Raw genomic sequence first — 16,280 nt, 5'->3', positions numbered from 1 at the left:
ACATTAGTGATAGTAAATTAAAAAATTTTGCACTTAAAATTAATTTAGTTGATTTAAAAAATGCAATCATCTGTTTATTGCAACTTTTTTGTATGCACTAATTTGAGTGCAGCTTCAAATTGTGCACTAAATTTTTAAGTTCAAAATGGTTTAAGTTTATTTCTGTACACTAATTTAAAACTTAAGACTAATATTTCATTAAAAATAACCAAAAATATTTAAAATTTTTATTTTTTGAATTTGGATACAACAATTTCGTGACTACTCATTTTTGAAAATTAAGTGAAAGTATGTTTAATGCAGCTTTTTAATTAATTGTAGTGCAGATTTTTGCACTAAATCTTCGTTTAGTGATAGTTAAAAAATTATCACTATCACTATTTTTTTAGTGCTAGTTAAGAAATAAGCATTATCACTATAGCTGATAAAAAATAGTGTACACAAAATTTTTTGCAATTTTAGTGAGTGATAGTGCTATGATAATTGTAATATGTAAAGAATTAAAATTTTGTGTGAATTACTTATTTAGGTCAAAAATTAGCAAAATAGTGGGCGTGACACCTCCCATAGTTATTACAATTTATAAATAGAGGAAGCTATAGCAGCTATCAATATTAATATTTAGGACAGAAATTTCGTATTTGCGAGTGGGAAACCCCACATACTTATAGGTCTATGCACCAGATGGAAAAACCAAAAATATTGTATTTCCTAAGGCATTAGAACAACAAACAATTAATACAAAATATTATATACTAAACATTAAATACAAATATTTTTTCGTTTTAAACTTTTCTATTTTATTGCAACTCACATTAAGGTAAGAAAATATGAAATAAATAATGTATGTAACTTTTATTACATTAGAAACTAATTTTAGATAGACTAGATATATTGTAATGGAGAGGCGTGAAAATCGGCATTTATTGGACGTTCCTTTATAATAAATTAAAAAGATATGTAAATAAACAAATTAATAAAAATATAAATAACACTAGTTTACAAATCAAACATTTTTCTTTGCTCATGGAATGAAACTTATATTTTTGAGAAGAGCTAGGGACGCTTGTTAATTGACCATTTTTTGTTTCCCACCTATACGTCAAAATTTTGAGATATATAGGTTTTTATTTTTCACCTGCCCTGAGTACTACTAATACATACTGTAGTGTACCGAATTGTAGTAAATAAGTATTTACATCGATTTTGGGTACTCAACACTCTGGTGAAGCTGCTAGATACTTTCAGAGTTGTATTCTTTTGACAAATTCCAAAAAAAATGAACGGAAAAAAAATAAATACGGTTTAAAAGTACGTCTTTCCTGTAGATAAACGTTAATAAATCGCTGTTAAATACAAATTTCTAAAGTAAAAACTATATCAAAATGTCTTCTAGAAAGTGTAAAATAAACCCAGACCATTTTTGTTTTATTTGCAGAAAAATTATTCAGTCAAATCGAGGTTTTCCTATAACACAAACACTGCAAAATGCTTATTTACATACATTAAATTATTTCGTAAAAGCTTTAGATAAGACAAAACAAGCATTTCAATATTTATGCAGCGTGTTCTCGAGTCTTTCTGAGGCTAAACTAAATGATGGGATATTTGTGGGTCCGCAAATAAGAAAAATTTTGGTTGATACCAAATTTGAGTGTCTATCAACCGGTGTTGATAATGCAGCATGGAATTCTTTTAAACTTGTTGTTCAAGAATTTTTGGGGAATAAGAAAAGTCAAAATTACAGAGATATTGTTGCAAATTTATTACATAATTTTGAACAGATGGGTGTAAATATATCCCTCAAGATTCACTATTTAGATTCTCATGTGGATTTTTTCCCGGAAAACCTCGGACACATGAGTGACGAACATGGAGAGCGTTTCCATTAAGATTTGAAGTTTTTCGAGAGGAATTATCAAGGTTTTTGGGATCAGAATATGCTAGGAGACTACTGTTGAAGTGTCGTGAGGGAGACAAATGAAAATAATTATAAAAAGAGGACTAAACACTTCACATTTAATTTTTTTGTAGTAATTTAATGTACATTTTTATATGTTTCGTTTTTAATAAATATCTCAAAAGTTTGACGTCCAGGATTTTTTTTATATTTTTTCCAAAGTTAGAAGACCTTAATACACAAATCCCCATATGTTTCAATTCATGAGCAAAAACCTTGTAAACTAGTGTAATCAATGTTCAATAATAAAAAAGTACACTACTTAACAAATTACACAGAACATAGTACTGAAACTTATATAGAACATTAATTTGAACTAGGCATTTTTAATGTTACTGAAAATGGCGCAAAAATGCGCATCTAAATTAAACAAAATCGTAAACTATATACTTATTTTAATATATATATAAAGGTTTGGTGGTTAAATTTGATTGAGAAACATTTTAAAACTCTAAATTATTTCCACACAAATTCTAAGAACACGTACGAAAAGCTACTTCCGAAAAATGATGTTTTTTTAAATACGGAACACAAATAACCGACATGAAATATATTTAAAACTAATTGACCCGCCCGGCTTCGCCCGGTAGCATTTACTAATGTTAGTTCTTCTAGATTCTGCAACCCACTGTTCTTACTTATTTGCAAATAAAATATCTAAATTTGTACTGCATACTTTAGGGAGCTTTTTTATTACAGTTGACTTGACTCAAAAAAAATTTTCGAGTTTTACACGGAATTTTTTAATTTTTTTCTTTACAAACCATCTCCTGCAAATTTCGAATCGAATAAAAAAAATCAGCCAAATCGCTCCAGCCGTTCTCACGTGATGACATTACATACATGGACCATTTCATTTTTATATTATATAGACAAAGGCAATACCATAGTTTTTATATCCATTTTTAAAAATTTAAATTAAACACTTTTATAAAATATAAATCCACAATTGAACTTAAAATTTGTTTTCGTTTTTTCTTTTGCTAACTTATGCACATTTGTTTGTTCTCACTTAAATTGTTTATATTATGGAAGTACCGTTAGAAATTATCAAAACAAATCCGAAGTAGAAAAATTTAATGGTTTTAGCGACTAGTTATTCCCCTTCAAGATCAATATTTTAATATAATTTTTTTTATTTTTGTCGTATGGGTGCAACCACTGTGCATTCCTTTAAGAGAGTTTTAGTCGCTTAGTGGGATGCGAGTGGCATATCTATGAAAACAAATATTTTGTAATGCAAGACATAAAATTTTTGACTTTTAACATATTTTTTCAAAATGGGCCCTTTTAAAATTTTGTTTTTGTTCAAAAGAGAGCTTAGATCCATTTCCTAAGACCTTTTGACATAAAACGGAACTCATTTTGAGGTACATGTAGAAATATGCAAAACTGTTTTTCTTTTTAATTTCTTTAATTTAATTTCTTACCCTAAACGAGATAGTTTTCCTTTACAATCCGTCATATTTAAATAAAAACAATCTTTGCTTGATTTTATATTAAATAAAATTTAATATCGTACGTGACATACCGTACATGACAGATTTTTCTCTTAAAATAAAACAATATATATTCTGTAAATATATGTATACAAAAACTAAAAAAATTATTAGAAAATATACATTCGGTTTCAATAAACAATTTGACAATAACAAATCAGAGTCAAATTCATTTCATACTACAAGCTAATTGGGAGCCTATTTTTCGCAGCAATTTTAGCCTAAAACATACCTAAAATATTAAAAAACTAAATATAATCAGTTTAAACTATTATTATTGTCTTTAAAATGTTTTAATATGATCTAAATACTTTCACATAGTAACATTTTATTATTTTCTTCTATTCAAATCGACTTTTTTGTGTTTTCAGTAGTGGTAGCGATTTTCGTGGAATTGACCATATAGTATATCAAAATAAATGTTTGGAACTCAAGAAATACAATTTTTGACTTTGTTTTCGAAATCAAACTTTTTTGCAAAATATATATATTTTGTAATGCAAGACATAAAATTTTTGACTTTTAACATATTTTTTCAAAATGGGCCCTTTTAAAATTTTGTTTTTGTTCAAAAGAGAGCTTAGATCCATTTCCTAAGACCTTTTGACATAAAACGGAACTCATTTTGAGGTACATGTAGAAATATGCAAAACTGTTTTTCTTTTTAATTTCTTTAATTTAATTTCTTACCCTAAACGAGATAGTTTTCCTTTACAATCCGTCATATTTAAATAAAAACAATCTTTGCTTGATTTTATATTAAATAAAATTTAATATCGTACGTGACATACCGTACATGACAGATTTTTCTCTTAAAATAAAACAATATATATTCTGTAAATATATGTATACAAAAACTAAAAAAATTATTAGAAAATATACATTCGGTTTCAATAAACAATTTGACAATAACAAATCAGAGTCAAATTCATTTCATACTACAAGCTAATTGGGAGCCTATTTTTCGCAGCAATTTTAGCCTAAAACATACCTAAAATATTAAAAAACTAAATATAATCAGTTTAAACTATTATTATTGTCTTTAAAATGTTTTAATATGATCTAAATACTTTCACATAGTAACATTTTATTATTTTCTTCTATTCAAATCGACTTTTTTGTGTTTTCAGTAGTGGTAGCGATTTTCGTGGAATTGACCATATAGTATATCAAAATAAATGTTTGGAACTCAAGAAATACAATTTTTGACTTTGTTTTCGAAATCAAACTTTTTTGCAAAATAGAAAATTTTTGTGTTTTTTTTTGCAAAATATAAAATTTTAGGTAAATCGGTTGGGGTTAAGACGTGCCGCAGCGCTCTGAAGTTTTGAGATGCATTTACAAGGGGAAAAAATGCATTTTTTTCAGTTTTTGTAAAAATTTTGCCATTAAAAAATTACTTTTGTGTACGTAATTGTCGTTCTAATGAGACATAAAAAACAGAAATTGGTCAAAAAATGTTAAAGTTATTAAAAATTCGCCAGGCCATTAACGTGTCTCAGGCCACTAGAACAAGAAATGTAGGAACAAAATTAACATATTTTGAGAAATATTAAAATAAAAGCTCATTTTTACTTAAAATATGTCCATTTTTACTTGTATATGAGTTTTTGTCTTCGTAGGATACCGTTAACCTATTCTTAGATATGAACAAAAAAATACAATTTTTTTAACGGCAGTTTCAAACTCCATTTTCAAATTTTTAAAAATTTTGTTAAACAAATTTCAGAATTTTTTGATCATCTCATTGAGATTTATTAAGAATATAATAGGGAATAAAAATGTAAAAAATTATGAAAATATCTCTTATAGTTTTTCCGTACCTGCGATTTAAATTTTGAAATTTTCGAGGAAAACCAATTATTTGGCAATTTTTAGGCCAATGAGCTCTATTTCCTTACTCTTATGAATTTTATGCCAAACTTATTCACAATATTATAGTCCAGATAATTCTAAATATACTCTGAAACTTTTACTAAAATCGGAAAACGTTAACCCTTAAATCGTGAAGGTCAAAGGTCAAATTTTTCTCTTGGAAAGATTTCGAAATGTTGTATATTTTTGTGCCGATTTTGATGAAATTTAACAAAAATATAACATAAACTCTAGGGTTTTTTATGTCTCATGTTTTTTATGTCTTATTAGATCGAAAATTGCGTACACATTTCTATTCTTTTAAACTAAATTGGAACAGTAATTTTTTAATGGCAAAATTTTTACAAAAACTGAAAAAAAGGCATTTTTCCCCTTGTAAATGCATCTCAAAACTTCAGAGGGCTTGCGGCACGTATTATCCCCAACCGATTTACCTAAAATTTTTTCAGGATGATTTTTTTACTAATGTTCACAAAACTGGAGGGTGAGAATGGCCAAAATCCAACTTTCGTTTATTAAGGGCCACCCTAATGTACATTGTATATACATCTAACATAGGATCGAAAGAATTATTCCAAATTCCATTTTCGAAATCAAAATAAATGTTATCTCTGAACCATTCAGTTCATGAATTCATTATGAATAGTCTTAATTTCTATTACAAAATGGCTTAAGTCAATTTTTTTTTTCAATTCATTTTTATCAACACATTCAATGAAGAAAAAATATTTTAATGTAATTTGTAGTCGATTTGAATTGGCAAAAATTCAATCATTCATAATGTAACTAATTCACATTTTCAATATATATTTCGGAAATACCCAGTTACCCGGGAACGTATAAAAAAATTCCCGGGAATCAAAAAAGGTCGGAAAGTTAAAAACAGTAATCATATTTCAAATGTTTCAAACTAATAATGTTTATTTTGTTATACTTATAAAAGTAGTAGGCATAGATAAATACACATAGATCGGAAACTCTCCTGTCAAAGACCTAACTCAGTTGTCAAAAACCAATATGTTGAGAATGTATTAATAAAAAAAACTATGTGAAAACAAAAACAACACTCGTATGTGTCCTTATTTTTAGTAATTTTTATACCCTTCACCATGAGTGGCAAGGGTATATATAAGTTTGTCATTCCGTTTGCAATTTCTACATTTTTCATTTGCGACCCCACAAAGTATATATATTCTGAATCGTTATAGATAGCGGAGTCGATATAGCCATGTCCGTCTGTCCGTCTGTGTGTTGAAATCAACTTTCTGAAGCCCCCAAATAACTTACATACACGAATGATACATCAATATCTCCGAAATTCTTCCGGCTCGGTTGCTATTTAAAATCGAGAAAATCGGTCCACAAATGGCTGAAATATAAGGAAAAAACCAGGACAACCTCGATTTTTGACCTATTTTTGACCCATATCTGGATTACTAAATCATTAATATAGACAATATGGAATCTAATGATAGATATTTCAAAGACCTGTGCAACGACGTATATAATACCATAATAAGTTGGACCTACAATGGGTCAAAATCGGAAAAAATATTTTTAACCCGAATTTTTTTTTTCACCAAAATTTTTCTCACAAAATATTAAAAAAAAAAAAATTTTAAAACTAAAAAAAAAATTTTTTAAATAAAAAAAAAATTATAAAATTTAAAAAAAAAAATTTAAAAAACTATTTCGAAAAAACAACTGGAAAAAAATTTAAATTTTGTTTACCTAAAAATATTTAAAATTTTTATTTTTAAGTATAATTTGGTGAAGGGTATATAAGATTCGGCACAGCCGAATATAGCTCCCTTACTTGTTTTGTTTGAGTTTTTTCTAGTTTCCGCTTTATGTGTATTTCTCTATGGTAGTAGCCATTTAAAAAGAAATATTAAAATATGTATATGTATTTATATTATTTAACAAACTACTAAATAAATATTTTGTTTTGTTTATTTGCAGATTTGAAAAGTTCGTGTTAATAATGAAATGTAATTAAAAACTGCACCAGTGTTTAAACAATTAAAGTTAAAAAATAAAACATAATTAAAATAAGAAATAAAAAAACTTAAAGTTAAGCAATTACAAACATAGTAGAGTGAATTAAATCAATTTAATATAAAAATTATAAATTATTAAGCTACGATAAATCTCTTTAAAAAGTGACAGACGAAATCAAATTATTCACACCTCAATAATTGTTACCCATTTGTTTTTCCAATTGTGTTTGTTTGGCATTTCCCATTTTATGTTCTTATGGTAAGTAAAGAAAAATTGATATTCTACCAATTTTATATAAATCTGTATGCATTTCTTTCAAACTCAATAATATATTTATTTTTTATTGTTTAATCAAGTGAAAAATATATTCATATTTGTTGTCAAATAAATTTCAACAAACGCAAATAAAAATTCCTCTGATGCGTTTGTACGTTAAATTGCCAATAGAATACCATTATGTACGAGTATATTGAAATAATACTATGTATAAATAAAAAAGGTAACGTTAGAAGTGTGTAAAAAATATGTCTAGTTTTTGGGATGTTTGGGATTATAAAATTTTAGCATTTATCCCACTACATCGTTATGCTCGCTTTAATCCGTACTGATTTTAAGTGGCCACTTCTTTATTTCAGAAATTTCCAATTAAATTTCAGAAATTACCAATTGTATTTCAGAAATTTTCATTTGTATTTCAGGATTTTTAATTTACATTTAAAATGTTTCTACACCATTTCCAATTGTATTTCAGAAATTTCTTTTCAGAAAATTCAAATTAAATATCAGAAATATCCAATTATATTTCAGAATTTTCCATTTATATTTCAGAATTTTCCAATTATATTTCAGAAATTTCCAATTAGATTTCAGAATTTTCTAATTGAATTTCAGAATATTCCAATTATATTTTAGAATTTTCCATTTATATTTCAGAACTTTCTAATTGTATTTCAGAATTTTCTAATTGTATTTCAGCATTTTCCAATTGTATTTCAGAAGTTTCCATTTGGCCCCTCTGTGCGTCAGTTAACAAAACCTTGAAATAATTAAAACTACACTCAAAATATTATGTAGGTAAATTCAACAGAAAAGTCATTAATAATAACTATAAATTTATTCAAAAAACGGACCGCTTTCATTTAATTTAAATCAAAATAAATTTTCATTTATTTTTAAATGTTAATTTTTTAACCAACAAGTTCCGTAAAAATAACCGAACTCACAAAAAACAAACTACAAAAAAATTAGAAACTACTGACATCTTATTTTTATATGCTAAAAGAAAGTGGTTACGCTTTTTTGACTGTTTTTTACATATGTTTTTTTCATTTTATTATTTTAACAATTAAGAATTATGTAATTAACAATTACATTAGTGCGTAATTTACAAATAATATATGTATATATATTAGGGTATTCATTCGAATAATGATCGTTCGATTAATCGAATAATTTCTTACGAATAATTATTCGAACAATTAAAAATGGCCATTTTCGAATAACGAATAATTCGAACAATTTTATGTAGAATAATCGAATAAAACGAATAAATGTTCATATATGTATATTTAAAGTTATTAAATTGCTTAAAATTGTTCATAATTTCAAATTTAAATAAGTAACAATGACTGCACTATGTGTGCTGCTAAAATAAGCATTTTCAAAAAATTGGAAATACCCCCTCCCCTCTTTTCTGATAAACCCCCTCCCCCACCAACTTACCAAACATATTCAAAAAAGATCTCAATCTATATTCTCATAGCACTTTACACAAATACCATTTTAAAAAATTTGTCATTATTATATTAATTTGAGTATGTTTCTAGAAAAAAGAAAATTATTTGCTTCGGTGCAAGTAGTTGCAAAAAATTTGAGTATGGAATGAAGCCTGACCATCCAACAAATAACCACATATGATTCATTCCTTGGGCAAATGCAGGCAACGTAAGTTCTATACTACAGAAGACAAACAATTTTTTCGTAACTTCACAAAAAACATTACTAATAAAACCACGAAATTTTACACATAGTATAAACATTAAGTAAAATATTTTCAGTTGTTTTTAAGGTACACCCCTCCGGTATTGTAATCCGTTTTGGTAAAATCTTAGCTATAACCAATTTTTTTAAAAAAAATCACTTTTTCCCTAATGCAATTTGTTTTACTTTTTTCAGCTTGAAAACTCTATTTAAAAAATGTAAACTTTCATAGCTGTTTATATATAAACTGAGTGCCCAATTGGCACAAATTTTTGGCATTTATATCGTCGAAGTGTTAGGAATTGAACCTTAAAATATTTTTTTCAAAAAGCGAATATTGAACATTTGAATTTATGCCGCAAAAATTTAAAATGGGCACAATATGTGCACTATAGATGAGTGTTCCGATAGCTCCTATAAATATATAAATATTACTGGAAGAAGTTACAATTCTAAAAACAAATCTTTCAAAATTTTTAACTTAGGACTTGAACCAATGAAAATAATAGGTACGGAATAAAATATTTGTTATTTAGCTGGCGAAATATTAGATGAATCGCAATTAATAATCAAAATATTAACTTAGATTAAAGTGGAGTTGAATGTGATGGAGAATGTGATTTTGAATCTGTCGTCGAAAGTGATATTGGGGATGACATTTATAATGATTACATTATCTGATCTTAAAATATATGTATATAAGTGATGTTATTAACCGCGTACGTAAGTGTTGCAAAATATTTAATAAATCGAATGATAAACACAAATATTGCAAACTAACGTTTTGTTGCAAGAAAATCAAGGAGTTCGTCTTATACATGAGGTTAAACATCGTTGGACATCTTTGTCTAACATGGTAATAAACTTTTTGCGTATTTGTAAAGAAGTGGCCACTTAAAATCCGGACGGATTAAAACGAGCATAACTTTTAAATGAAACAACGTATGTTAACATTGTATACATGAAATTAAAGGTAAATTATTAAGCTTTAAAAAAATATAACTGCAGGTTTATGTGTCTTTATTTCGAATACATTTTCTGGCCTTTCTTTTTATGCCTCCTATTAATAGCTGCACAACTTTACTTCCCACTTCTACCGTTATTCCAGCATATTTATTCCACTTTGTTCTCATCAAAATTTGGTTATTTACTGTACCTGCACTCTTTTTCAATTTACGTTTAACAATTCTCCAATATATCTCGATTGGACGAAGATTTAAGCAATTTGTTTAATTGATGTGTTTTGTTATAACATCAATATTATTCTCATTATACCACTTCATAATTGTATTTGAGTAATGACAACTTGTCATTGAGTTATGACAACTTGACTAAAACTTTGTATTAGATGTGTGATGTCTTATAAATGACAACAATCGCTTTTCCAAACTATCTTTTTATATATAATTCTGAAAATTCTTTAAAAACATTTCTGAAAATCTTGACTCTTCTAACAGCAGCTGCGCATTGCCTGCCAAATTAATATTTTTGTTAAATTTTACGTATTCATATTTAAAGACCACACAACCTCGAGCTGCCGAGATGTAAAATTTCTGACCTGATATCTGCCAAAAATCAGAGTTTGGGTTCTTTTAACACGACAAAGTCGGATTTTCTAGATATTTGTGCACAATTTTATCACTAGCTTCTTTTTCCATTGTGTCTACACTTTTTAAAACTAAACATAATGACTTGCAATTCATTGTAGAAAAGCGGTAGATTTGTTGTTAAAAACATACATATGTAAATCTTTTTCCATTTTGATAACTGGGAGCTTTGTTATGATTACTACAGTGCGTATGGATTTTAAGTGGCCTGACTTCAAATTAGCCACGTTCCCTTTATTGTGTAATTCCCCAAGACCACTTTATTAAGCAAAGATTCGGCAACGTTGATAGAGCTTGTTGTATAATACAATTTGTTATAAATAATAATAAGAAATAGTGAATAATTAACTTACTAAAGAATTAGTTACTCAATTTAAAACCCGAATTAATGAACGACATAAAAAAGTTCTTAATACCCTTATATTGTATTTGAATTCAGGATCATGTGCAACTAACTCAAATTTTTTAAAGCATAGATCCAAAACGGAAAATAAAGTTTTTGCTAGTCAGTTGTTTTGTAGATTGTTCGGGAGTTATTCTGATCAGAATATTTCTGTTGAAAATTTAATGATGTCATTTGTTTTTGAATGTTTTTTAACATTATCAATATTTGAATTGTTAACTTTAACATTATTTTTTGTTTTTCTTTAACAATAAAATATTAAAAAAACCGACATCAAAAATTCATTCTTTAATTTTTAAAAAAAAATTAAATTATTCGAATAATTCGATTGATTTTAAACGTGTAATCGAATTATTCGAACAAGTTAATATCTCTTATTCGAATTATTCGTTTTATTCGAAAAATCGAATAATTCGAATACCCTAATATAATATATTATATAAAAGTATTTCACAAAATTAATTTGATTCCGCAATTGTTGGTCTTTAAATGGCTTTGTGGTATTAATTGGCACCCTTCTAATCTGAAAATTGAAAAGGTTTTAATATTTTTTAACATTACTTATTACCAGGGAAACCGGAAATATGCTCTAAAAAAAGTGTTTTAAGCGCTTTAAATATGCAGTAAAAACTTTAAAATATGCTCTTAAAATTTAAAACATATGCTCTTAAAAAACAAACTTTTATATAATTTTAACCAAAACATACTTTTTAAAAAAAAATCAATACAATTCATATCTAAAAAGGTAAAGTAACATAAAATAAACAAAAATAACATGAACTAAAACAAATATAACAAAAAATAAATACAACATACAAACAATAGGAACTTAAGCTATGAAAAGGCCTCGAGAGGTATTTTTGATGATATTTTATATAAATATAAAGTCACTTCTTCAATTAAGGTTATTATTGCAATAAATTACAAAATATTGACTTAAATTTTCAAATAAAAATCGTTGTCTATAGGATCTGAAAACATTTTTATACATAGAAAATGTTCTTTCGACATCAACTGATGTTATAGGAGAAAATTTAAAAGACAATATTTTTTTAACACTTTAGAACGGTTAAGTTTGAATTAGAACTAAAATTTGATATTTGGATGGCGATATTATTAAAATAGTGCTTTTTTATATTAAAAAAACATATATTTTTCAATTTTGAATTTTAAACAAAGGAAGTAAATACCTGTAACACAACAGCGAAAAATAAGTTTTTGATAAAGTCAAAATATGCTATTAAACAGTAAAATATGCTCTAAAATGCAAAAATATGACATAAATATGCTCTTAAATCAAATATATGCAAAAATATGCATTTAAGGGTAAAATATGCAAAAATATGCACTAACAAATCGATGCCAAAATTCTTAAATAGTTCTGAAACGTGTAAATATCTTATCCATGTGCCCATTAGACTCACCAGAAAAAACATGCATTTGCATATTTTGGTTTCCCTGCTTATTACTCTCAATACAAATCTGTAAATGAAAATAGAGGGTGGACAAAATATCAGACGGATATAAAATGGCACCTTATTTAACAACAACTACAATATTTAGTATAATTTGCAAAAAACGTACATAGTTTTGGTGAAATCCTTTGAGCAATATCAAATAAATTTTTTTTATTTACAAACAAATATTTAATTTTATTTGAGTTTATTTTGACAATTAAAACTTTTCAATATTTTTTAATATTAATTTTATATAAACACATACACATCTAAATAAAAATTACTGACCCCCATTAACACGAAGTCTGGTTATGCCTTAACTAATAGTTATACAGTCGGTTAAACTTATTTTTGTATGAAAACTGTAAGTATATCTATTAGTTAAAACATAACCGGACTTCGAGTTACTGGGGGTGAAAGTATTAACTGTACAGAAAAAAAGTTTTTCAACATCATACTTAAAAAGTTAAAAACTAAAATTCTTTGTAAAATAACTAAATTTTTATTAATTTTTAACTTAGCGGAAAACTTTTCAAATAAACTACAATCAAATAAAAATGTATTTTACAGTGTTTTACCAACAAATATACAACATTTTCCAAAAATCTTCTGTTATGGTTATGGTTTGGATGGATCTCTAGTGCCGTAGTATACAATTTGCATTGTATTGAAGGTAAAGTGGACAAATTTCTCTATCTCAATATTTTGAAACAAAATTTAAAGCATATTGCGAAAAAGTGGGTATTGCAAACAACTTTGACTTTTATCTAGACAATGATCCCAAGCACACATCAGGTGTTGCAAAAGCTTTGGTTGATCCTTAAATGTCCCAAACATATATAAACACCTGCAAAGAGCCCAGACTTTAATGTAATTGAGCACCTTTGGGAGGAATTAGCTATAGAGAATAGAGTTCATCAAATAAAATTTAACAACTTAGTTCAGCTAAAAGAGTTCTTACTAGAAGCATAGAACTCAACAGAGCCGGAAGTTAGCTGAAACTTGGTAAAATCGATTCCAAAGCGATTACAACCCTTTCTAGACAACAAAGGATATGCAACTGATCGTACAGTTTGGAATACCTACTTTACTTTGTCCAATTATCTGTTGAGCTCAAGAAATTGAGTTATTTTGGTTTTTCTGCAAAAAGTTCCAGTTTAAATTATGCAAATTTTAGTTATTTTCTAGATATACAGGTACAGCATTGGCCATAACTAAAGCACCCCCTCAATGGATTTTTTCAAATCATAATTAAACGGCTTAATAAAAACGGCTTTTTTGGGATGTATTTTGTATATATTTTATTAACTAATATTGTTAATGTTCATTTAATATTGATTTAGTAAAAGATAATTTTATTAAAAATTAATTTAAAATGATAAATCATATAAAAACTCAAAACGCAACGGACAAAACAAAAGCACCCACTTATAATTTGTTTAAAAATTTGACTCGGTTCTGCATATTTGCAATGTGAGTTATCGGGAATCACAATGAATGGACTTAAAGATTCCAAAAGATAAAAATAAAGGAAGACGTAGTGTGCAAAATTTAAGTTTTATACAGTTTATTGTGAAAAAAACAATGACAAGGAACAAGTACTCCAGTGAATTTAAAATTAAAGTTATTGAAGACTGGAAGACGGGCTTATCACTACATGAATTGAGTAAAAAATATTCAATTAACAGATCAGTTATTTCCAGGCTCGTTTCAAATTTTTTTAAGACTATGCTTTAGCGAAAGAACAATCCGTAAAAGAGGAGCCCGATTATTCAGCTGACGACCAGCAAAAAAAACATTTCTATCAACTAAGAACAAAAAAGCTAGACTGAAATTTGCCAAAGCCACATCGACTGGAGTATCCAAAAATGAAAGACAGTACTATTCCCTGACGAATCAAAATACAATATAAAAACTTCCGCTGGAATAAGGCGTGTACGCAGACCAAAAGGAGGAAGACTGAATCCTAAGTATTGCAAAGGAACAATTAAACATGGAGGAGGCAATGTAATGGTCTGGGGTTGCTTTTCTGGTCATAAAATGTATGGGATTATGCATCGGTTCATGTACCGTGATGTATTGAAAGCTGTAATGTTGCCTTTTGCCAGTGAAGATATGCCAGTTATAGGGAGCTTCCAACAGGATAACGATCTTAAGCACCCCTCCAAAGTTTGTAAGACTTGGCTACAGAGCAATAAGATTCAAGTTCTTCATTGGCCTGGTCAATCTCCCGATCTCAATCCTATTGAGAACTTGTGGCACATTGTTAATATGAAAATAAATCGTGAAAATTGCTGAAATAAGGATCGGAAATTTTCACGATTTATTTCATGCCGTTAAAATAGCCTGGGAATGAATATCGAAAAACGCCATAAAAACATATTATCTTCTATGCCAAGAGATGTTCTTGTGCCATCCAAAACAAAGGATTTGCTTTAGTTTTGTCCGTTTCATTTTCTACCTTAAAATATATTTGATTTTAAGTTACCTCTTATAGAAAGGTTAACTTTGAAAGTATTTGTTTATCAATACTAAACATATTAACAAATGAAAATAATACATAATACATATTTAAAACTTTGATTTTATACAAAAAAATACCATATGAAAAAAATGCATTGAGGAGGTGCTTTAGTTATGGCCAATACTGTATGTGGAATGTAAATAGTAGGGTATTCAATTAATCGGGTTTCTTGTTTAATCGGTTAATCGAGCAAATAATTAATCGAGGTTTAGATTTAATCGGTTAATAATCGGTTAATTTAAAATTATTCGATTAACCGAATAATTTTTATTTTCATTTTAAATTGAAAATACAATGAATTTTGTGTACAAAAACATAAAAATCAGCAAATAAGGTATTTGGGATCATTTTTATAAACATATCGACTATTTGCTGCAACAACGTCATAACTCAAAATCCGTGTTTTATGAACTGAGTAATACAAAATATGCGCTGTTCTATAATCTTTCATATAGTTTCATCAGTTTTCAAAAAAGTCAATTATTTTTTGTGTGAGAGTGTTTTTTTTTGTAAACATCAAAATTAAAATTCATGTTTTCTTGTATATTTGACAAGTAAAAATTTGTGTTAAATACAGATTAGAAAGATATTAACATGTACTATTATATATCGTATGATTTCTTGAAAATTTATTTAAGAAATAGTAAAATGTCTTAAATTATTCAAAGACGTTTTTCTCGAAACGACTTTTTTTTAATTATTTGCAGCAAATGAGCGATGTGTGAGTTTTTTAGGGTTTTAGTGAGATCTTCTGAAATAATCTTTTAGTTTTAGTTTTTGACTAATTTAATAGTTTCGTTTAGTTATGATCAAATACTCATTTCAAAAAAGTTTCGTCTATACATGTAAATACAAACAAAGTTTCAAATACATGTAAATTAAATATGTCAGTTGTTATACATACTCACTAATCATGTTTATTGGATGTTCAAAAATATATATAATTTTAATTTGAAATTTGTATTTGAATTGAA

The 16,280-nt window shown here is 27.1% G+C and overlaps 1 protein-coding gene across 2 annotated transcripts in view; it reads left to right on the top strand.

The window, feature by feature from the left end:
• The window catches only part of Axn (protein axin), an 83,891-nt gene that overhangs the window by 23,004 nt on the left and 44,607 nt on the right, over positions 1-16,280 (top strand). For both annotated transcript variants that reach the window (XM_065514666.1, XM_065514665.1), the window contains exon 2: positions 7,297-7,593. The gene's annotated coding sequence lies outside the window, so the exon portion shown is untranslated. The remainder of the gene's footprint in view (positions 1-7,296; positions 7,594-16,280) is intronic.

Source organism: Calliphora vicina, chromosome 1 (assembly GCF_958450345.1).
Source record: "Calliphora vicina chromosome 1, idCalVici1.1, whole genome shotgun sequence".
Classification (NCBI taxonomy): Eukaryota; Metazoa; Arthropoda; class Insecta; order Diptera; family Calliphoridae; genus Calliphora; species Calliphora vicina.
This window is presented reverse-complemented; position numbering and strand designations above follow the sequence as displayed.